The sequence below is a fragment of the Mus musculus genome, chromosome 6 (genome assembly GCF_000001635.26).
Source record: "Mus musculus strain C57BL/6J chromosome 6, GRCm38.p6 C57BL/6J".
In the NCBI taxonomy this organism is placed as follows: Eukaryota; Metazoa; Chordata; class Mammalia; order Rodentia; family Muridae; genus Mus; species Mus musculus.
The window spans coordinates 143,753,889-143,778,653 of record NC_000072.6 but is presented as its reverse complement, the minus strand read 5'-3'; the positions used below and the strand labels follow the sequence as shown (position 1 = coordinate 143,778,653).

General features: G+C 40.8%; 1 long non-coding RNA gene across 1 annotated transcript; it reads left to right on the top strand.

Annotated features, from left to right (window-relative positions):
- The first annotated feature begins 17,230 nt into the window (after positions 1-17,230).
- Positions 17,231-20,317, top strand: Gm46720. The gene is made up of 3 exons (XR_001785446.1): positions 17,231-17,304; positions 19,717-19,819; positions 20,090-20,317. It is a non-coding gene; the product is annotated as a predicted gene, 46720 (long non-coding RNA).
- The last annotated feature ends 4,448 nt before the right edge of the window (positions 20,318-24,765 follow it).

Below are 24,765 nucleotides of genomic sequence, written 5' to 3'. Positions count from 1 at the left end.
GTGAAATCAACCAAGTGGAAACAAGAAGAACTATTCAAAGAATTAACCAAACGAGGAGTTGGTTCTTTGAAAAAAATCAACAAGATAGATAAACCCTTAGCTAGACTCACTAAAGGGCACAGGGACAAAATCCTAATTAACAAAATCAGAAATGAAAAGGGAGACATAACAACAGATCCTGAAGAAATCCAAAACACCATCCGATCCTTCTACAAAAGGCTATACTCAACAAAACTGGAAAACATGGACGAAATGGACAAATTTCTGGACAGATACCAGGTACCAAAGTTGAATCAGGATCAAGTTGACCATCTAAACAGTCCCATATCACCTAAAGAAATAGAAGCAGTTATCAATAGTCTCCCAGCCAAAAAAAGCCCAGGACCAGACGGGTTTAGTGCAGAGTTTTATCAGACCTTCAAAGAAGATCTAATTCCAGTTCTGCACAAACTATTTCACAAAATAGAAGTAGAAGGTACTCTACCCAACTCATTTTATGAAGCCACTATTACTCTGATACCTAAACCACAGAAAGACCCAACAAAGATAGAGAACTTCAGACCAATTTCTCTTATGAATATCGATGCAAAAATCCTCAATAAAATTCTCGCTAACCGAATCCAAGAACACATTAAAGCAATCATCCATCCTGACCAAGTAGGTTTTATTCCAGGGATGCAGGGATGGTTTAATATACGAAAATCCATCAATGTAATCCATTATATAAACAAACTCAAAGACAAAAACCACATGATCATCTCGTTAGATGCAGAAAAAGCATTTGACAAGATCCAACACCCATTCATGATAAAAGTGTTGGAAAGATCAGGAATTCAAGGCCCATACCTAAACATGGTAAAAGCAATCTACAGCAAACCAGTAGCCAACATCAAAGTAAATGGAGAGAAGCTGGAAGCAATCCCACTAAAATCAGGGACTAGACAAGGCTGCCCACTTTCTCCCTACCTTTTCAACATAGTACTTGAAGTATTAGCCAGAGCAATTCGACAACAAAAGGAGATCAAGGGGATACAAATTGGAAAAGAGGAAGTCAAAATATCACTTTTTCAGATGATATGATAGTATATATAAGTGACCCTAAAAATTCTACCAGAGAACTCCTAAACCTGATAAACAGCTTCGGTGAAGTAGCTGGATATAAAATAAACTCAAACAAGTCAATGGCCTTTCTCTATACAAAGAATAAACAGGCTGAGAAAGAAATTAGGGAAACAACACCGTTCTCAATAGTCACAAATAATATAAAATATCTTGGCGTGACTCTAACTAAGGAAGTGAAAGATCTATATGATAAAAACTTCAAATCTCTGAAGAAAGAAATTAAAGAAGATCTCAGAAGATGGAAAGATCTCCCATGCTCATGGATTGGCAGGATCAACATTGTAAAAATGGCTATCTTGCCAAAAGCAATCTACAGATTCAATGCAATCCCCATCAAAATTCCAACTCAATTCTTCAACGAATTAGAAGGAGCAATTTGCAAATTCATCTGGAATAACAAAAAACCTAGGATAGCAAAAAGTCTTCTCAAGGATAAAAGAACCTCTGGTGGAATCACCATGCCTGACCTAAAGCTTTACTACAGAGCAATTGTGATAAAAACTGAATGGTACTGGTATAGAGACAGAGCAGTAGACCAATGGAATAGAATTGAAGACCCAGAAATGAACCCACACACCTATGGTCACTTGATCTTCGACAAGGGAGCTAAAACCATCCAGTGGAAGAAAGACAGCATTTTCAACAATTGGTGCTAGCACAACTGGTTGTTATCATGTAGAAGAATGCGAATCGATCCATACTTATCTCCTTGTACTAAGGTCAAATCTAAGTGGATCAAGGAACTTCACATAAAACCAGAGACACTGAAACTTATAGAGGAGAAAGTGGGGAAAAGCCTTGAAGATATGGGCACAGGGGAAAAATTCCTGAACAGAACAGCAATGGCTTGTGCTGTAAGATCGAGAATTGACAAATGGGACCTAATGAAACTCCAAAGTTTCTGCAAGGCAAAAGACACCGTCAATAAGACAAAAAGACCACCAACAGATTGGGAAAGGATCTTTACCTATCCTAAATCAGATAGGGGACTAATATCCAACATATATAAAGAACTCAAGAAGGTGGACTTCAGAAAATCAAATAACCCCATTAAAAATGGGGCTCAGAACTGAACAAAGAATTCTCACCTGAGGAATACCGAATGGCAGAGAAGCACCTGAAAAAATGTTCAACATCCTTAATCATCAGGGAAATGCAAATCAAAACAACCCTGAGATTCCACCTCACACCAGTCAGAATGGCTAAGATGAAAAATTCAGGTGACAGCAGATGCTGGCGTGGATGTGGAGAAAGAGGAACACTCCTCCATTGTTGGTGGGATTGCAGGCTTGTACAACCACTCTGGAAATCAGTCTGGCGGTTCCTCAGAAAATTGGACATAGTACTACCAGAGGATCCAGCAATACCTCTCCTGGGCATATATCCAGAAGATGCCCCAACTGGTAAGAAGGACACATGCTCCACTATGTTCATAGCAGCCTTATTTATAATAGCCAGAAGCTGGAAAGAACCCAGATGCCCCTCAACAGAGGAATGGATACAGAAAATGTGGTACATCTACACAATGGAGTACTACTCAGCTATTAAAAAGAATGAATTTATGAAATTCCTAGCCAAATGGATGGACCTGGAGGGCATCATCCTGAGTGAGGTAACACATTCACAAAGGAACTCACACAATATGTACTCACTGATAAGTGGATATTAGCCCAAAACCTAGGATACCCAAGATATAAGATACAATTTCCTAAACACATGAAACTCAAGAAAAATGAAGACTGAAGTGTGGACACTATGCCCTCCTTAGAAGTGGGAACAAAACACCCTTGGAAGGAGTTACAGAGACAAAGTTTGGAGCTGAGATGAAAGGATGGTCCATGTAGAGACTGCCATATCCAGGGATCCACCCCATAATCAGCATCCAAACGCTGACACCATTGCATACACTAGCAAGTTTTTATCGAAAGGACCCAGATGTAGCTGTCTCTTGTGAGACTATGCCGGGGCCTAGCAAACACAGAAGTGGATGCTCACAGTCAGCTAATGGATGGATCACAGGGCTCCCAATGGAGGAGCTAGAGAAAGTACCCAAGGAGCTAATGGGATCTGCAACCCTATAGGCGGAACAACATAATGAACTAACCAGTATCCCAGAGCTCTTGACTCTAGCTGCATATGTATCAAAAGATGGCCTAGTCGGCCATCACTGGAAAGAGAGGCCCATTGGACACGCAAACTTTATATGCCCCAGTACAGGGTAACGCCAGGGCCAAAAAGGGGGAGTGGGTGGGTAGGGGAGTGGGGGTGGGTGGGTATGGGGGACTGTTGGTATAGCATTGGAAATGTAAATGAGCTAAATACCTAATTAAAAATGAAAAAAAAAGAAAGAGAGCAGTAAAGATAAATAACAGTTACAGATTCTAAAAAAAAAAAAAAAAAAAAAAAAAAAATGAACCTGCCAAGTCCCTGCAGGGCCGGATTACGCTCCCGCGCTCCTGCTGGCCAGTCGACTCTCTGGCCACGCCAGACCACAGGGCTCTTGCTGGGCCATCTCTCCATCAGGGGACCACCCACCCCCAAGTTCCTCTCACTACTATGCACCCCATGGTTAGCCATCTCAACATCTAATTACCCGGCAGAATTAAAACTCTTTAGGCTTTTAGTTAACCAATCAGATTTATGTATCAATAAAATTATAATTTACAAGATGCCAATACAATTATTTCGGGGCCAATTGATAATGATAAAAGCTTTATCCCAATATGTCTAACCTTGTGAAATCATAGCTACTTGTGGCTGGTAACTGCCCTGCAGGTACTAGTCTGCCGCCATCTTCTTTCCTCTCCCCTGAGAGCTCTCTGACTCCCTCAACTCTTAGCTCCACCTCCCTTTTCTCTGTCCAATCTCATGCCTCCCACTGCCCTAATGAGATTGGACAGGGAAAATCCTGCAACACATCCCTGAAAGATAAGTTCTTTAACTAGGATTTGAAGCTGAACACGCCTCAAAATTATTACTATATGAAACTAAATTAAACAGTTCCTTGTCCTGTGACAGCCACACGGGCCTGCAACTATTCCCATTCTAGGTGCACATGGAAAATGAAGGAAAGGGTCTGAAGAGTCTAATCTTTGGGAAGTGTCTTAGTCAGGGTTTCTATTCCTGCACAAACATCATCATCAAGAAGCAAGTTGGGGAGGAAAGGGTTTATTCAGCTTACACTTCCACATTGCTGTTCATCACCAAGGAATTCAGAACTGGAACTCAAGCAGGTCAGGAGGCAGGAGCTGATACAGAGGCCATGGAGGGATGTTCCTTACTGGCTTGCTTCCGCTGGCTTGCCAAGCCTGCTCTCTTATAGAACCCAAGACTACCAGCCCAGAGATGGTCCCAACCACAAGGGGCCTTTCCCCCTTGATCACTAATTGAGAAAATGCCTTACAGTTGGATCTCATGGAGGCATTTCCCCAACTGAAGCTCATTTCTCTCTGATAACTCCTGCTGTGTCAACTTGACACAAAACTACTCAGTAGAGGGAGTATATTAAAAATAAACTGTATCTTTCATAATTTGTCTACTATAATCTTTCTGCACAGTTCTTAGCAAGACCTGCAGCTTAACACATTGATTTGTGCTCAGAAAGTAAATTCAGAAATCACAAACCCCTAACTCACACATGAATTAATCAAAGATAACCCATTGCAATAATAGACAACATTGACCCCATGGTAACACCAGACAACCTTTGACCCATGGTAACACCAGATAACCTTGACCCTCAGGAGACAACACTCTCCTCATTTTTGGAAGAAAGGAAAATAAGCAAGAATTCACTCTTATATCTGTGAAAATTACAGTTACAGTGTGTATGCAACAGGTCTGTAATCTTCCACCAAGAATACATAAGACCTTGAAAAAAACTTTGATAGTCCCATTGGCACCAAGTACTGTAGGTGAAGAGCATCGTTGCTTTTCCAGAGGACCTGGGTTCAATTCCCAGAACCACACAGCAGCGCATAACTGCCTGTAAAATTCAGTCCTATGGAATACAACACTCTCTTCTAGCCTCTGTGGGCACTGCATTCACATGGTGCAAAGACAAACATGCAGGCAAAACACACCCACATATATAATATAAAAATTAATAAAGTCACTAATAAGAGTTGGCACTAAAACAAAAGGAAAACAAATCAATAAAAACAATTATGTTTGTGTGGAAATTTAAATATTAGAGCACAATGTCCTACTCCAGCTATAACCCTGTTCTTGCTTTTCTAAGTGTCAAATTTTAGTTACACGGCTCTGGGAATGTTGTGAGTGAGGCAGTAATTATAATAACCATTTCTATTTGGGGCTAAACAAGTCAGGAAAGCAAATGTGGACATGTTTTCCTTATTTCTGCTTCTAGCCCTTTCAGATGTAGGGAAGAATAAAGGCTTTCAAAAACAAAACCATGTTTGCTCTCTTTATAGTTTTTTTATTCAATATCTACTTTAAAATGGTTTCCATTATTTTGCCATGGCTTGAAGTTTGTTTCTACGTGAATGGTGCATTTGCTATCATAGCTTGGAAAGAGAGGTTAGTTTGAAAGGGTTAGGATCTGGTTCCCTTAGGTCGTTTGTTTGTATCCAGCTGAAGTCAGCAGTGGCTAAAATTCATTACCATCTGGCAGTTTTTCCATAGCGTCTTTGACAGAACGTGTGGTCCTAGTCTAGTACACACTAGACAGATGTCCAGGTCATAAAAATCACAACGATGCTTGGCATGGTGTCACCCCTTGTTGACAAAACCATCAGACAGGCCAGAGATGGAAGCAGAATAAAGAATGAGCTGTCTTCACCGCATCCAGTGGTCCATTGGCAAACAGATACCCAGTCCTCATGCATCCCGTGTGGGGGCTGGCGTTCTTGGCTATACTCAGAGGAAGAGGAAATGATACTAATGAACTCAGCGTGTCACAGCTCAGCGGAGTCAGATCTGTTGCTACACCTTCACGCACAGATGCAAAATCTGATAGAATGGCTAGACACTTGAAGCATTCCCTTCAGCGGCAAGTAAGACTTCATTCACTTCAGCTCCATTCTAAACCATTCTGTGAAATCACAGCTACCTCTGTGGCTGCAAATACTGCGTGTAAAGAGAATGGGCCATGAAAAATACTTCTGTAAATTCTCTGCATGCACCCATTTTCTGCCTCTCCCAGACACTCCTATTTCCCTTGACGGAGGTCTGATGGACCATGGAGTTTGAAAATCTCTTAGACCCTCGGCCTTTGCTATAAACAGCCCTTTAAACTTTCTTTGCTAACTGAAACCCTCAGTCCTGAGGCCAGCTCTGTACTTTTAAATCTGCAGTGTGGCTCACTTTCCTCTAAGTGGCCACGCCCCCATCCCGTTCCTCTAACCGGCCACGCCCCCATTCCCTTCCTCTAACTGGCCATGCATCCATCATTGTTCTGTGATGTCTGCATTTTCATACATGAGCCTCTTATGAGGGTCCTCACCTACTCCTTCCTCGTCTTTGTTAAACCACTGGGTTCGCTGAAGCCGCTTGTTCTTACACTCCCCCTCTTAAGGCTGGGCTTTCCAATCCCGTTTCTTGATAGTGTCGGTACCACGCTTTGGCCACTTTGTAGTTTTTCACTACAGTGTGTAATTTGAACCTCCTACCTGTCTTCCGTCCTTGAGGATTGTGTGATTATTTCCCATCCCTTGAATTTCAACATGGAGCTTAAGATCAATTTGATACGTTCTTGAAAAGAATCGGCATGAAAACCAGGAAGAATGCCCGTTGTCTGAGAAGAAAGAAGAAAAGGCAATAGGACACTAAGTGTCATTTCTCATGCTCCTTGGTCAGCAGTGGGCTTGCTTACCTGCTTCATCTAAAGAGCGACAACTTGGCACATTCCCGCTCATCTTTCTAATGCAATAGGAACTTTCTGATTAAAGTCTGCATTGAGCAAATCCTTCAAGTCTCAAGAATATTTCACCACATGACATAATTTGTATAATGAAGAACCAGAGGTAGTACCAAAAGTAAGGAGATACTTTGTATAAAGTATGTATACCCACAGTTAGTTCCAGCAAGTAAAACATTTTAAATGAGAACAGGATATGGCAGAAAAAGAGGGAGCTTGTGAGTGTTCCCAAGACCAATGAAGAGGAGCCAGGATGGCAGGAAACCAGGCCCACCTGCCACCTGTCACCACTAGCTAGAGGATCCCTAGTGTTTCTCTGCACTTGGTTACAGGAGGTCACGCAGAAGGCAAACAGCATGCTTGACGAATTTTCAAAACTCACAGGGAGACACATTTTGCCAGATTGAAGCTTTGGTAGCTCTTACTGAGGCTGGCTTATGATCATTCTATGGCCTGCGATTTAATGTCTACTTTATAACTTTGATTAAGGCACTTGAGATAGAAAGTCTATTATCTTGGATCAGCAGTGATTATGGAGATGATCAATAATTGAGCATTGAATAAGTGACTGAAACTCACTAGGTTCCTGTACTTCTGTGTGCACATATGTGTGTGCATCCAGGTATGCAGTTGTGTGTACATGTGCTGGGTACACTCAGGCATGAGTATGTGGCTGAGTGTGTAGAGTCTAGAGACCAAACTTGGTACCATGCCTCGGGAGCTTGTGTTTTGAGGCAGAGGCTCTCACTGACCTGGAGTTCACTGCTTGGGCTGGACTGCCTGCCAGTGATCTCCATGGAGCCTCCCGTTACCACCTCTGAAACACTTGGATGACAGAAGCATCCGCATGCCTGGCATCTTATTATGAGTTTTTCATCTGGGATTAAATCAGATCCTCAAATTTGACCAGCAACTGAGCCAACTCTTGATTCTCCTACACTTGAGAGAAACAATGTAACCAATTGAACTCTCTCCATTTCCACACTTTAGGCAGAGTCAAAAGATCAGGTTTAAGTAACCAGGGCAGCTTAGGAAAGAGGCCAGAGACTGATTTCATTCTCATCCCTCCTTCTGTCCATCTTTGAGTCAGAAGAGGAAATGACCAGGGACCAGAGGCAAGCTACATCGACACTACATTCAGCCAAACGTTTTCTCGCCCGACCCCTCAGCCCTCACTCTTACACAGTTCAATTTCCCAACTGTAATCAGGCTGCAGCGTGGAATCTTCCCATTTGGATGAAGCTGAGTATTTTATTCATGCAGTCATAATCCAAGTTATCATGAATTAAATCATGTGCCATTCAAGAATGTGATGTGCACATTATGAGAGAATTAATATGTGCAGCCCCGCTGCCTTTAACAAATTATGATTAACCAGGGCCTGAAACGCATTGGTAAGAAACACTTAGCAGATGACACCGTGACAGTGTGCTAGTGGGCATGTTACTGTAATGTCAATATTATTAAACCTATGTACCCAGCTAATTCATGAATAGAAATTACTTTTGTATCCGCCACATTTCATTGTATAATAGAATCCATATAAAACTTGTAGCTATTCCATTGAGACAAGCTGAAGGAAGGTCTCCTTCAAAACCACATCCTAAAGAGCTACTGATATCAGATGTTATCTAATGTGTTGGGGGTTGGGGTGGGGGTGGGGAAACAGAGTCTCACAGAGACTATTTCTCTAGTCTGTTTTGTCAAATCAGATGTCACAAAAGATGGCATTGCTTTCAAGTGCAAATTAAGACAGCCACAGGAACTATATCTAAACCTTGGTACTTTTCACTTAGGATCTGCCAAATAAGGGAAGGAGAAACTAGAACTTTAAAACATCAGGATGTAAACATCTGGAGGACTGGTGCTTTATTGGAAATATGTGGCTCTGAATTCCCTTGAGTTTCCTATCACAGGTTTTATGTAGGACCTATCTGGGTGCTAGCCCACAGCATTTGGAATAATTGAGCCTCTTACCTGAGTGCTGTCTGCTGATACTGTTGTCTGTCTCAGTTTCTCTTCTTACAAATAGAAATAGCACTTGATTAGAGAAGTAACAGTGCACTGTAAGTGCTAAATTGTTTTAAAAGGTTTCCTGCAAAACTACTGGAACTGGCCATTTGGTTTTATTATCGCCATCAGAAAGAATCTGGTAAAACACACAAGATCATCTGCCTACTTTCAACTGTTCTTATCCCCAGTCTAATGCTTGGGCTTTGAGATGAGGCCCATTCTTTATTTAGACTTCCCTTGTTTCCCAACATCACCTTTGCAGATAGTTCTTGGCCATTTTAGATATTTTAAGCAATTAAACACACACACACACTACACACCACACACCACATACCACTCTCACCCACGGACACACACACATGCACACAATCCCCTACATTGGCATTACGGTCAGATGCTAAGGGAAGAGTAGGATGAAGGAGTGTGAGTGACCAGAGGAGACAGAAGCTGCATATGTGAGGGAGAAACAGCCCTGGTCTGAAGAGCTACGGCCTGTCTTTATTCTGCTACTCCAGCTTAGAGAGGTTGCAGCAGAAACTTTATCTGTCCTTGCAAATCTATCACCCTCTTGAAAAGGAAGACAACTCTAAGAATCATTAGCATCCACTAACATCCACAATACTCTCTCAGCCCTTTCATGCTCAAACTGGTGAGGCAGCTCCCTTGAGCAAGAAATAACTTCAGATTCTTAGAATGATCCCCAAGCCACTGTCTGGGCTCTCTCTCTCTCTCTCTCTCTCTCTCTCTCTCTCTCTCTCTCTCTCTCTCTCTCTCTCTCTCTCTCTCTCTCTCTCTCTTCCTACTTCTCATAGAAGTGTGTATATTGTGAACATTGTTCTGCAGATGAAATTGAGGCATGAATTTCAATTCGAGTTCACAATGACGAACACACTGTTACCCTCGCCACACTTATAATAGGTGTTACTACTATTTTAGTGTGGTTCTTTATGTAAGGCTATAAGTCAGATGCTGAAAGAGATAAAGAATGGAACCTCTGCAGTGACATATGAGGGAGATCAGGGAAGGCTCTGGAGCAGGTGACCACCAGAGGAGCAAATTTTGAAATGAAGGAGCATGGACTTGGTTCAGTGACCAGTCAAACCCTCACGCAGTTTCACACTTCTGATGTTGGTAGATGTGCAAAAAGAGAAAAAAAGAAATACTTGGGTAATTAGAATATTATCTTCACATTGTGGTAGTATGTGACTTCCCCTAGCAAGACATAAACAAACATCTCTTTACCCCAAATAAAACAGTAGTAACAGACCAAAGTCTAACTTCATGAACCAGTGACTTACTGGAATTATTTACAGGAATGTAGGTGACTCGGGCAGCTGCTTTCCTGAGAAGGCCAGCCCTGCAGAGGCAGCAGCTCATATAAACTGCATCCCTAGACTTCCCTGTACAACTTGCAGGCAGCTCCACAGAAGGGCCCCCTCTCTCCGCAACTGTTTACTGCTTGGGGAGAGCCCTTGTGAACTATGTTTCTGAGTTCTGTAAATCTCTTAAGTTTCATGTGCTTTCTAAACCATGTAAGAATCGTCCTCCTTCTTCTCAGAGAGAACATTTCAGATGAGGACCCAGCTACTCAACAGTGAGTTTAAAATGCAGTCAGATTTTGATAGATCTCAAATTAAGCTCAATTAGAGCCCCATCATTGTCAAGGCATAAACAAAAGTGACTGTGGAGTTGAATGTCACTTTTATCAGTGAATAAAATAAATAATTCTGAGATGAATGGGGAAAAAAGACTGGGTATTTGCATGAGTTATGCATAATCGCACAAACTTGAATCCCATTTTACACGATTTAACCTCTATTATTAAGAATCGACAATCCAGTCTTTGAATGATTCCTTGGACATTTCTTCATTATTACAGACACCTACTGAATGGTAATTGCCTATCAGTGACTTTGTGAATCATGTTAGGTGTTGTGAAGAGGAAACAGATCCAAGACAGTCTCAGGGAAGTTTGCTTTGGCTCCTGGCCTTCTACAATTTAGAAACTCTCTTTCTTTTACTCTGGCTGACTTTTAAAGAAACTTGTATTTTCTGTGAAACTAAAATATAATGTGTATTATCTCTCAGGAGTCTTGACTTTTTAGAAAGTATTATGCTCAGATCATCCGGCAGTACCATAATTAACCAAGAACTCAGTTGTTGTTATTGTTGTTAGAACTACTTTGATTTTACCAGTAACATGACATATAGTATATACAGTACACACACACACACACACACACACACACACACACACACACACACATATATATATATATATATATATATACTGTGTATTTATGTATCTATCTATATATATAATATGTAGTATATATGTATATATACTACTTATAGTACATGTAGTACATATAGTATATATAGTATATATGCTATAAGCTATAGCTTATAGCTCCAGACTTAAAGTCCAGGAACAAAAGCAGAAACACATGAGATGGTTGATGTCAGGTTTTAGGGTGGAATGGGGTCCCTATATGCGACTCTCAGAAAAATTTTAGCCAACTAAGCAGTAGGGTCTGAAGACACATTTCTGTCGTTCAAGGAGAGAAGAGTTTGTCTTTTTTAATGTCCCTTGGTGGTAGTGACCATTGTACCTCAAAAGATGTGTCCACAATTAATTGACATCACAAAACTATACTAAAAGACACTATGTTTTCCTGTATTTCTAGAAGAAGCAGACGTTTAAAGGGTCCCAAGGACACTGGCTGGGGTGCTCTGGAAGAACGGTGGGTACAGTTAAACTGATCTGGCAGTGGTCACTTGTTCTGTCTGCAGCCCCTCTGGACCATTCCCAGGAAGGTAGGTGGTATCATGGCTCTTGTAAGATCTGACTGGGCCAAAGAGAAACTGGCAGTATGTATGGCCAGATCTATGAGGTGACAGTAGCCAGGTGTAAATGTTACACTTGACATATATTTTTAAAAAATCACACTGACTGCTTTTAAAAGTCCTACAAATTTTATCAGAGTCCTGAACACTATCTTGGGACCTCCTAGATAATATGCTGAAAAATCCCCTCAACCACATACAAATTTTCACCTTACAAGTTGTCTTTGCTGATAGGTTATTAGGAAAGAGTGAATCGAAATGATATGTTTATAAGTCATACATAAACAAATTCAATTTCACTTCAGCTTAAATGTGAATTTGTAATCCATTTGCTATCTTACAGTTTCCCTTTAGTTTTGGTATTTTCAGGTTTATTTGCCAAGTAGAAAGAGATGGAGCCTGGCCAGCCAGTAACTTCTTTCCCCACAACACTATCAAGTCTTGGTTCAATCGCTATACTTTGGATTTATCTCAATTCTTTGTTATTTCAAACAGGAAATAACTATCTCATGTTTTATTAATAAAGTCCAGTCTAGCATGAAATCCTAACACTCTCTTTCAGCTCCAAACTTCCTCTATGAGAAACCGAGTTGAGAAAATGTATTTTCCGTGGTCCCCTTGTCCCTTACATCTACTGTAGGCTCTGGGTTCTTGTAAGAATAGAAAGATGTCTTGGTCTGAGTGGGCTGTGGTAACAAAATGGCATGATCTGGGTGGTTATAAACAGTTGAAATCTATTGATCAGTACTCTAGAAGCAGAGAAGTATGAGATCAAGGCAGATTGTGTAGGTCTGTGGAGGACCAACTTTCTGACTCATAGACAATGCCTTCCTGTTGAACCTTCCTTCATATGGTGGAAGGGATTGGCTGGCTCTGTGGGGTCTCTGCCAGGCTCCTCTTCTAAGCAGGAATGCATGGCTCCTCCCAGAGAAGAATCATCATTGTGGGGATCATACTTGCATCAAACGAATTGGGACATGGGGTCATGTGTTCAGCAAGGCAGACTACTATGCAGATCAGCCTTTCAGGATGAAGAACAAGGCAGGAACCATGGAGACTCGATTGTAGAGAACAGAAGGTAGCAAGGAACAAGATAGAAATGAAAGCCATTCAGAAAACTATTGTATCTATTAACCATATGTCGTCAAAACACTCATGTGACAGGTGTTCCAGGTTCTCACCCATGTGAGAGGCGAGGGTGGGGAAACTGAGACACAGAAATAAAGAGAGTGATGGGGGCAACTTACAGTGAGAGGTGGGGAGGGTGAAGCCCTCCTGAGGAATATGTTCTGCACAAAATCTTCACTGGTAACAAACATGAGGTCCAATGAGATGACTTAGTGGATAAACTGCTTTACAGTACCTGTATCCCACGTATAGGTAGAAGGAGACAGCTGATTCCACAAGTTAGGTTCTTATGTCCACCTGTACACAGAGAGCATATATTGACAGACAACTAAACATAAGGTGAAAAATTAAATAAACACATAAGAACAGAGACTGGACTTGTAAAAGAACCTGAACCATCTACATATAACTAGTAAATGCTACGCTAGTCTTCTCAAAAAGGACAATATTTTTCATATTGCAAACAATATCAGAAAATATATAAATTGTCTTAGTTAGGCTTTCTATTGCTGTGGAGAAATATAGTGAAGAAAAAGCAAGTTAGAGAGGAGCGGGTTTTATTGGCTTACACTTCCATATCACTGTTCATCACTGAGGGAAGTCAGTTCAGGAACTCAAACAGGGCAGGAACCTGGAGGAAGGAGCTGATGCAGAGGTCATAGAGGGTGCTGCTTACTATTGTTTCCTCTGCCTTGCTCAGGCTGCTTTCTTGTAGAATCCAGGACCTTTCAGATAATTCTAGTTTGTGTATGAAGTTGATGTAAGACCAGCCAGCACAGAGATTAAAATGTTCTGGTGGCTCATTGGTAGAATAACCTTCTTTGGTCACCATTGCATAGAACATTCCATGCTCATAAGCATCCTTCCTGCTTTTGTATTTGTTTTTCGGATCTGATTATCACAGTAAAACTTCATTTTTGATTACCTATTTTGACATTTTCATGTGTCCATATATGTGCTGTATATTATTTTTGTGAGGATCCCATAACAAATTACCATAGAGTGAATGATCCAGAGAGAAAATAAAAACCCCTAATTTTTCAAAATCCTATTCTTTAAGTCCATGATGGAGATACTCACAGTGATTTGTCTGGCTTGTAGACTGCTGCCAGCTCATTACATTCTTCCTGTTCTCAGGATTAATGACAAGATCAATGCTGCTTGCTATATATAAGGATACTAAATCCTACTGGGTTGGGGCCTCAACCTTAGGACCACATTCAATCTTAAGTGGCTTATTAAAGGCTCTAACTCCAAACTAGGTTGCAGTGTGAGGACTATTCAGTGCTTCCAAGTAACATGGTTAACATAACCACAAAAACCGTATACTTAAAGACCTAAAACACTTTTAAATATATATACTGTTTCAGATAGTGTGATAAATATCAGTCAATGATTCTCACCCTGTAGGTAACAACCACTTTGGGAATCTAATGACTAGTTCACAGGGTCAGATATCCTGCATATCAGACATTTACATTATGATTCATAGCCATGATAAGATTACAGTATGAAGTACCAAAGAAATAATTGTATGTTTGGGGGTCACTACAACATGAGGGCTTGTATTATATTAGGGATGTTGAGAACCACTGCTCTAAAGAAAGAATGAAAGATTAAATTGACAGAGAAATTCAAGACCATTCAAACCTCAATGAATCCCCTGCTCAAGGAATTTTGAACCTGACGATGACTGAATATAAAGAAATGTCAAAGTCGTTTTACACATTTGTCTCCCTTCTTTTATTTTGATAGAACAAATTTATAGGAAAATTTCAAGGAAATCTGTGCCAGAGTTAGTTTGAGGCTAAGCAGAGCAATTCAGTCAGAAGCCATGAAAAACCAGTTTGAATCAGTCAACTTGGAAGGTTAGATTTTTTGGAGGCTAAAAGTTTCCAGGCCTAGGCCTAGAAATAGTTAGAACAGAGATTTAAAAATGCTCTGGGCTCAGCCCAAGCTGTTCATATAACTTGGGTATGGCTCTCATCTCATCACTTCATCAGAGGAAGTAAAAGAGACATTTACATCTGTTGTCCAACATGATTGGAGAGGAGTTTGGGCCGGAACAGCTGAGTTGAGCCAGCCAACCATAGTTCAGAAAGAGCTAGAAAGAGTGAGCCTACTCAACAGTAATCCTTCTAGAGGACAATTACGTCTGGTGAATAAAAGTTCCTTTTACAATCTGGAGTATCAGCAGTGACTGCAAACCTGTTACCTTCAAGAGAAGTCATTACACATTCCTTATATAATAAGACAAGTTCAGTCAGTGGGATAATGGTTACTCCTGCCAGGAAGAGAGGCTTAGAGGGATTAGAATGTTACAGTTTCAGCATCATTAAAGACAATCAGAATGACCCCACCCCAAACTTTAGCATCTTTTCATAGACTAAGCATCACATGAGTGACATTTAGTTTTCTCTCTCATAAAAGAAAAAGGAGAACCTGTTGTACCTACTTTATTCCTAGGATTCATATGTCCATTCAGAGAGCCCCCTGCTGCTCGGCACTCCAACCACAGTGACTACATCAATGCAAGACTCAGTGATAGATTCAACATTGCAGTTCCTTAGATGAATATTTAACACAGACACATGCCCATTGAGCATCAACAGCAAAGTATAGAGAACTATAAATTCAACAATTTATAATTTTCCTTCTTGTTTTTGAAAGAGAGGGAAAGGGAATATCAATAAAACCTACATTTAAATATCTAAGAATGGATTCTTTTCCAATTCAGTTTTATTTCTCTATGTTGTAGTTTAAATGCCAAATGCCCACTATTGGCACATTGTGGTAAGACCTGGTCACCAGTTGTGGAAATTTTAAAAGGCAGAACCTCACTGGAGGAAGCAGTCATTGGGATAGACCTTGGGGTTTTATAACCTGGATCCACTTCCTGTCTTCTGTTGCCTTCCAACTAGAGACACAGCTTGTACAACCATCTCGCACTCCTGCCATGCATAAGAGATTCTGTTGCCTCTGACTGTAAGCTGAAATAGCCCTTCTTCCATTAAGTGGCTTCCTGACATATCTGGGGACACAGCCATGAGAATCATTGCTAATATATTCTAACTTCATGAACACTGAGCTTTCTAACAGAGTCCAACGGGAAGGACATTTTCAGTTACTGAACAGAGTTTTCACCTTATTTTCCCCTACATATATACTGTCCCATATTTCTTCAACTGTGTCTCTACCTATTAAGATAACAACTGTCAAATTATCTTTTGCAGTTGTTCAGTATTTCCTATTACAAATCACCACACTGCTTTATATGTAGATAGCCCAGGTGGTGATTTGCACTACAAAGTTCCCTTTTAGTGCGTTTTCTGTGCCTGTCCTCTTTCCTCTATGTCTCTATGGTTTTTCCTTTGATTTTCCTACAGTGGGTACCAGGATAAGATGACAAAGAAGATGAGCCCACTGCAGACAGCCCTGGTTACTTCTATGTGTGATCTTATATTATTCTGCCACGGTGGGGAACAGAACTTTTCACTGATTCCCTTTCAGCTTAGACCAAAGAACACACACACATGAAGCAAATGTAAGCAGAAAGCTCAGGAGCTAAGCAAGCCTAGCTTGATGCCATCACTATGCCTATGTCAGCAAACAACCCACTCACCCCACACATAAGCATAGTACTTAAAGAAATATTTGTAATCACAGGCCACTGGTGAGCTTTCTGTCTACATAACGTGCTGCGGCACGAGCAGGCTGGCAATATGGTGTCTACTTGGAAATGTCTCGACCACTGTAAAGCACCTTTGTATTATTTCACCACACAGAAAATGATCCTGCTAATGTGTTGGTGTAGATAGATACTGCCGATATGTATCTACATGGTAGTATTTTGGCACCTCTTAATATTTTAAAACTTTCTTTCCCAGAGATCAACTGGTTTATTCTGAGTGATGAGGCAGGGTCTCACTCTGTAGCCCGGGCCAATCCCGCCTTTGCTAGAACTCTCTTGTTTTAGCATTTCAAGAATGGGTATCACTGGAGCGAGTTACCATGCCTGCCAATTTTTAAGTGAAAATCTTGGCTGTAGTTATGCACAATAATTTCATCTTTGGGTTAAGTACCACCACAAATATTATTCCAATGCTTTATATTAAAATGTAAAACTTTTCTTTTTTATTCAGCTGGCTGATGGGGCATGTAAGAAGCTAAGGGTGAAGGATAATATATTTGAAGCCAACCAAAGCAACATAAACCAACCACTAAAACTAAAGATCTAAACATCCAAACAAAGAAACAAAGAAACATAAAAGAAAACTAAACACCGATTTTATCTCATTCAGCCTACAGATTTTGAGGTGACTGGCATATTTTTAAATATTGGTTTAATATAGCCACTGGACTGTTTTTGATTCTATTTATGGGGTTTTTACTGGGTATGTTAATATAAAGTTACAATATACTTTTATTTTAAAGGCAGTCATAACAAACCCCATCATTTATCTTTTTTTTTTCTGGTTTGACAGGGTCTAGATTCATTCAATGAGTATACAGGAAATTATCCTAAATAATAAAGATGTCTTGGACATGGTAGCCACTGGTGTCTCTGCTAAGGAATGTGTTTTGTCAACATTTGACTAGAATCTTATTCCTGACTCTTCTTTCCCTGAATAGATGAAAGCCACATAGTGCTAATGTGGCCTTCCTCCAAGCACATCACCTGAATGCCTGTGTATCAGTTTCTTCCAATAGAATTTGCTTCTGAACTTCCTGTCTCTTCAGCATCCCTCCCTCCCTTACTTCCCAATTATTGTTGTTTCTATTTTTCCTTAATATATTCTTCCTGACTTTATTCTTTAAACTGAAAAAAAAGATGAAGAAACTTAATTACCTTTATCCTTTAAAAAGAGAGGAAGACATGCAGGGTGGTGCCTGCCTGTAATCCCAGCACTCTGGAGGCAGAGGCAGATAAATCTCCAAGTTAAGACCAGCGTGGTCTAGACCAACAGGGGCCTCAGAGTGAGAACTAATCTTAAAAGCAAAACAAAATTAAATAAAGAACTTCTTAGAAGAAAATGATTTAGTAGTATTCCTTATAGGTCTGTTGTGGAATTAGGAACAACCTTCCTGGTAGTTCCTCAGCCACACTCAGCTCATAGTGCCTCTAGAATGTTAAATATTCAGCCCATCTGATGTCCAAGAAGCTCTTATTGGCTTAAAGGGTGCATGTTTTTGGGACAAAGCTTGAATTTGCAGAGAAATAGATCCATCGGTTTGGAGGCATTCAACATTATCTTTTTATGAAAGGTCTTTAGGACCATTAAATTGAAGTTGACTTCACTAAAATGTGGGAAATGTGTTCTATACAAGAATAGATCAGATTCATTGACTACTTCAGTTGCACTAGGCTCCGTACCTAGCTTCACAACTACTAAGTCATAATCTACTAGGGAGTGGTTGAAGTAGGGTGCAAACCTACCCAGGTGCCTTGGGCTCTGGAACCTGCATTTTTAAATAATCTCTTCAACTGTTCAGACCTACTGGGTTGAAAGTCCTGTAGCCATTTTGCCCAGATCAAGATGTCTCACCAAAACCTCCATCTATCAGCTTAAGTAAGGCAATGTAGCCACACTTGGGCAGCAACAACATCTTAGTAGAGACTGCTATGGTTAAGAGAGCCTACCCAAGTGTGTACTAGCTAAGTCATACCAAGGATATCTGACTAAAAATACAGGATTTCCCCTTCTGATCTTTCTCAGGTTGCTTTCATGAGGTGGGTGTACCACGTGAGATCAGGAAATATAGCTGACAAAGGCTGATACGACATCAGAAATTGAGGCTGATTTGATTTGATTTGATTTAACAGAGTAGAACAGCAGCCAAGAGATAATATTTCAAAAGCATTACAGGAGGTATATTCCATAATAATTGAAGAAGGTAAAGATTCCTCAAAAAGTAGGAAGGAAAGACAAATTCCAAGAGGAGAGGGGAAGCTTTTAGCCTGAAGCAAGCAGCATGAGTTGGGATAAAGAAAGCTTTTTGCTTCTGATGATAGTATTTGCCATATCACATATGTAGTACATGGCACACAGATGGGAGTGACCTACACTGAGCCACGTTCACCAGTAGTTATAGGAAATAACAATAACAATAATAATAACAGTGACAACATATAAACAACAATAATAACAGAAACAACAATAACATAATAAACAATAGTAATAACAAAATAAACAATAAATAACAATAATAACAATGACAATAACAACAATGACAAACAACCAATTACTTTTATGAAGTCTTTGCTTCTCTAAATAAAATTACAGATCAGTTATTTTGGGATTATCCAGAATTTGCTGAAAGGTAAAATTTCAGGCTTTGCTCTACCTTACAAAGAGAAACTTTGCCAGTAAACAGGGTTCCTGAGTAACTCAGAAGGCACATTCATGCTGACAAGTAGGTTTCTTAGCTAGTGCTCAGCATCAAGATCAGAAGGCCATGGTTAATATCAAGAAGCACAAGGTACAGAGAGGAAAAACTGATGAACCAGCCCCGAAACCTGATGCTAGCACATGTCCAAGCAGGACTCACATCCACCACAGCCACCCCAACCAGCACACGGTTCAATTCCCTTTGGCTCACAGCAACCCAAGACCAGTAGCCATTTGCACATGATCAAATATCATCTGTCCAGAGAAATATTCAGTCTTTACTTTGAGTTGAGGCAGCCAGCATCTGAAATGATAATTATGTTTTCGCTATTATTTGAGGCATACCGGTGTACATGAACAGAGACCCGCTCGTTAGTCAGAATCGATTGATCTCCTGTCAGTCAGAATGGAATGCTGCTGTTGGACTTTGCCTTGAGAGCTGGTGAGTATGGGCTAGATGGAGATGTGTGCCCTAGTCTTAGTTTTTGTGGGGCCTGGGAGTGGTGGGACAAGAGATGGAGGTGGGGCAGGGTGAAGCAAGGGTGGGGTCAAGGTATTACAGATACAGGAAATCTAGTCCTTAGATTGACAGGAGTAAGATTGTTCTTCCCCACCCACCCAGGGCCTCCATGTCCCAGCATGCCCCACCTTTGCTTGCTGGAAGAGGTCACATAGCCTGGTAGCTAGGTTAAACTTCCTCTCCTCTTTTAAGGACAGGTTCAGCAGCACCTGGAATTCAAATATAAATGGAGTGTCCCCAGTGCCCTGGCCCCAGCCAATGGTGAACAAGACCTCCTTCTGCAAGGCCTGTGCCTACCCCTCAAAGGTTTAAGTAGTCTTTGCTTTCTCCATTAAACAAGCAGTTTCCCAGAAGCCATCATCTCTGGAAAGTCTCCATCAAGCTCACAGATGCCTGAGGTCTCCTCTGCTCCCAGCCATTCCAGCCTCTCTTTCCCTCTCAGGATCTGCTGGTTGCATTTGTGGGCATCACTCCTGAACAGGCATGGAGGCAGAGCCACAGCAGCAAGTTTCTTTCCTGATTCTATAATAAAATAATCTAACAAAAGCAAGCGGGGGGGGGGGTTAATTCTGGATCATAGTTCAAGGTATACTCCATCATGGGAGGGGGGGTCCCTGTCACCTGCCAATATTAGAAGTGACTTCAGCAAATAATTACATACAGAATGTTTGGGAAATATGTAGAAATACTCTCAAGATGTTTCAAGAAGCTGTTTTGTGATATGTCTTGGAAAGTAAGACTTATCATGAATGGAAATTTACCAACAATCTGATTTTTAAATGCTCGCTCTCCAGCATTCACCTGGCCCTGACCACCTACTCAGGTGAGGGAAACAGAAAGAAAGAAGGCTGCATTTGTCCTCTTGCTCTGTGAAACTGTGGGGCAGCTGAAGGAGACAACCCTGCAGCTAAGTCGGACATCATCCCTGTCACTGTTTTATATATTTAGAGGCAATTCTCTACTCTATTCTGTACCACAGGAAGCTGTACAGGCAAACTGTAGTCCCCTAAGACCCACCGTGGCAGTGAGAGATAGGGGTTGCTGGTGATGGTCTTGCCTTTCTGCTGGCTCATCATGAGGGTGTGGCTCAGATCCCCTGTCTCTGCATAAACCTCTGTAATGAAGTTTCTGCTGGACAGCTCCCGGGCTCTAGAAGTGCCTGTCTCCTTCTGGGATCAAGCATCTTTCTAGGGGTTGACTAACTATATCATGCTTGGCTTCTTCTTAATTGTAATGTCCTTTCAATTAGTTCTTTGTTCCAAATTCCTTTGACTGAATCACTAACAGTCAACTCTGTTTTCTTAATTAGATTTCATAAATATTAAATGCCTACAAATTCCAGTGTCTCATCTATAGAATAAAATTAGCAATTGCTTTCTGTGATGTTTGTTTTCATGACTATAGGTAGTATGTGGCCATAGCAGCAGTCAGCAAAGAGTGGCTTGCCAGGGAAACACAGGCCACTGTTGGGTTTTATCACAGCACTTTTGGAGTGTAGACACGATCATTCATTGTCTTGCTTTGCACCTCCACTTTCACACTTGTAATGGCAGGATTGGCTCTCTGAAAAGCAGACCTTAGAGCTTTCAAAGCCTAAAATAAATATCTTTGCAGAAGAACTTTGTCGATCCCTGCCATACAGGGGAGTTCCTGTCTCTCTGTAGATGTTTCATAACTGGCTTTTACTTTCTTCTTGTATTGGACAGTCCCCACCAGTTACACAGCCTTCACACTAGAGTATCTGTTTGTCACAGCTGGTGAGGCACGTAGGGATGATCCAGCCCTCTCACATTTCCTGCTGGTTCCTGTGACATGCTGTCACAGTGAGCACATTGGACAATCAATCACATCTAACGCACAATGATAGTTTAGTTTGGGTGTGTCGGTCAGCTTTGTGCTCCTAAAAAAACACCTAAGAGAGTCAACTTGGAATGAGAAAGGATTGGTTTGGGCTCATGGCTCTGGAAGTTCCTACTTGTCATAGTGCACTTTGGCTGTCAACTTGACACAACCCAGAGTCACCTACAAAGAGGAAGCCTTTGAGGAATTACTTACTTAGGCTTATGGCCATGTCTGTGAGCTATTTTCTTATTGAGAGTTGATGAAGAAGGATGCAGCCCACCATGACTGAGGCTATACAGCAAGAATGCTGGGCCCTGGTTGTATAATAGAGAAACTGAGCAAGGCAGAGCAAGCAGGCTGTCAGCAGCTTTCTTCCACGGTCTCTGCTTCAGTTCCTGCCTTCAGGTCCTGACTGGGCTCTAGACCCTGCTTTCTTCACCAGTGGGCTGTGACCTATAAGCTTTTTCACCTTGAGTTGCTGTTGCTCATTGTCTTATCGCAGCAACAGAAAGCAAGAGAGGACACCATCCGTGATCATCGGCTCTATCTCTTTCAGGCCTGTGACGAGATGGCTCGTTAGATACATAGAGTGTAGCAAAAACAGCTCACCCAAAGGTAGAAGAGACAAAGCCTTACTATTCTTTTTGAGGGCAAGGAACAAAGACCTCCAACTAAACTTATCCTTTGAAAATCTCACCATCTCCATGTACTGCAGACTTGAGTAGCCAGCCTCTAACTCCTGAGCTGTTGGGGACACACTCAAAATGTAAACCAGAGAGATCTGTGGGCCATGTAGCACTCACATAACACTTGTGCTGTTGATGTAATTATAGCAATTGCCTACTGAAGCAACAAGTTCTGAAGTTACCCTATAAAGTGACCCCCATGTTCTTTTCTCCTGTTTTTTATTGCCCAGGCTTGCCTTGAGTTACCTGTGTAGGTGACACTGAACTTCCTGCCCCCACCTTCCAAAGGCTGAGATTATAGCTGTGTCCCACCACACCTTGTTTATGCGGTGCGAGGATTGAAACATGAGCTTTGGGTATAAGAGGCAAGTGCTCTAACCACTGAGATATAGCTCAGTCCACTTCTCCTGTTCCTGCTTTTGCGTGTTGTCATAAATGGAATTTATAGACAAACTGATACAACCACAGTCTAGAAGGAAGTCAGTGTAGAAAAAGGGTTTCATCTACTTTGATCATAAATTAAACTCAAACTCTATTTTGAGACAATTTTGGGTTAAGTGGAAGTCTGCTCCAGATTACAGACTTTCTGTTACTTGACATATGGATGGATAATGTTTTCCAAAGAGCTTAAAAGCAGGTGTGTGATACATTTTTCAAACACCTTTGTATTGACATTTGCCCAAATTATGGGTGTGAACCCTAATGACTGAAAGACAAGCACACAAGTCCAAATCACAGAATTTCATAAATGTGCACTTGGGACATATGAAAGGTTGTCCCAACACTCTAAAGTTTATATTCCTTAATTATGAAATGAGAATTATATCAGAATACATACACTTTCCTTGGGGATTAGGGAAGTAAAAATAAATAAGATGTGTATAGAATATATGTTACTCCCACACCAAAATGTAGCTTTTCTCTCTCTGTTCCTTCAGGATACAAACCAAATGGTATTGATATGCATGGAAGCCACATTCATCTCACTCGAATTGATTTATGTCTACATAATGTTTCAGATATGAGGGAATCACACTCACATTTCTAGGAATGTTTGATTAATGGCAATCCAAACACAATTATAGAACAGTGGATTGGTGGGTTGGCCTTGTACAAAACAATCATCTTATTATGGACTTTTGCATATTTATTGATTGGTATTTTTCTATCTTTTGAATGAATAGTTGCACTATAAATGATAGCATAAACTCTGTATGTCTACGTCTTTTCCTAATAATAAAGGGTAAAAAACCCCAGAGTATTTTGATTCATGTCACCTCAACCTAAATGATATTGATTTAGTGTACAAAGAAAATAAGGAAGTGACCTAAGTAATATTCCCTCATTTGTATGATAATTTATGCACCTATGCATTCTTACTAAAGTAAAACATTGTGTCTATGGACAAGGCTTAGGGTTATAAGCCAGTACCCACATGTGTGTGTATGCCAGTGTGCGTGCACACACAGAGAACATAAAATCATTGAAATTTTTCTCAAGTCTCAAGAATACCACTGGAAAACGACCTCAAAGAAATAGCATGTCCTTGTGGTCAGTGCAGAGGACTGTCAATTCAGAGCACTCAGAATATACTCATAACACAGTGTGCTAGACCAAGTGGTCTCAAGGGTACTCACATATGGAAAGAAAATACTACTGTATAGACAAATTCAGAAATCAATATCACGAACCTCTCATACTGTAGATGAGGAATTTTAACAGAAAATTCTGAGACTAATCAGCCACCCACAGACTGATTAAAAACACATTCACATCTTGTAACTTACACCATATTTTGATCAGAGTATCTGCAGATGAGAGTCAAAATCAATGGCAGGCTAGGTAAAGACTAGCTGGGAAAATGTCTCTCATTTGAGCAACTGAAGATCTAGTGTGGTGACTGAGATAGAGCAGCTGAAATAGAGACAACAGGCCATCTTGTATTTGAACCTGCTTGGGAAACTGTTAGGTTGTTCTTAAAGATCTTACGTACTGAATACTGTAAATCTAGACTGACTTTGAAACCTACCTGAATTTGTAAAAGTTGATCATCCAATGGCCAGGATCACTCTTGCCGGGAAATGTTTTAAACTTTCTCGCTGCTGCTAATGACTGTCAAAGTGTGAGGAGAGGTGAAAGAGGCAACATCAACAGCTTCATTGTTGCAAACGTAAAAACCAAACATGAACGATTGCTACGTGGTGATATTTTCTGTTCCCCTCTGCAATTCAGTGACCTCGTCCGCGCTGTGTCTGAGTTTGTTTGATCTAGCTTCTACACTATGGTTAGTGAGGAAGACTATTTTATTTTTACAAGCAAATTCCACGTGAAAGACACCTC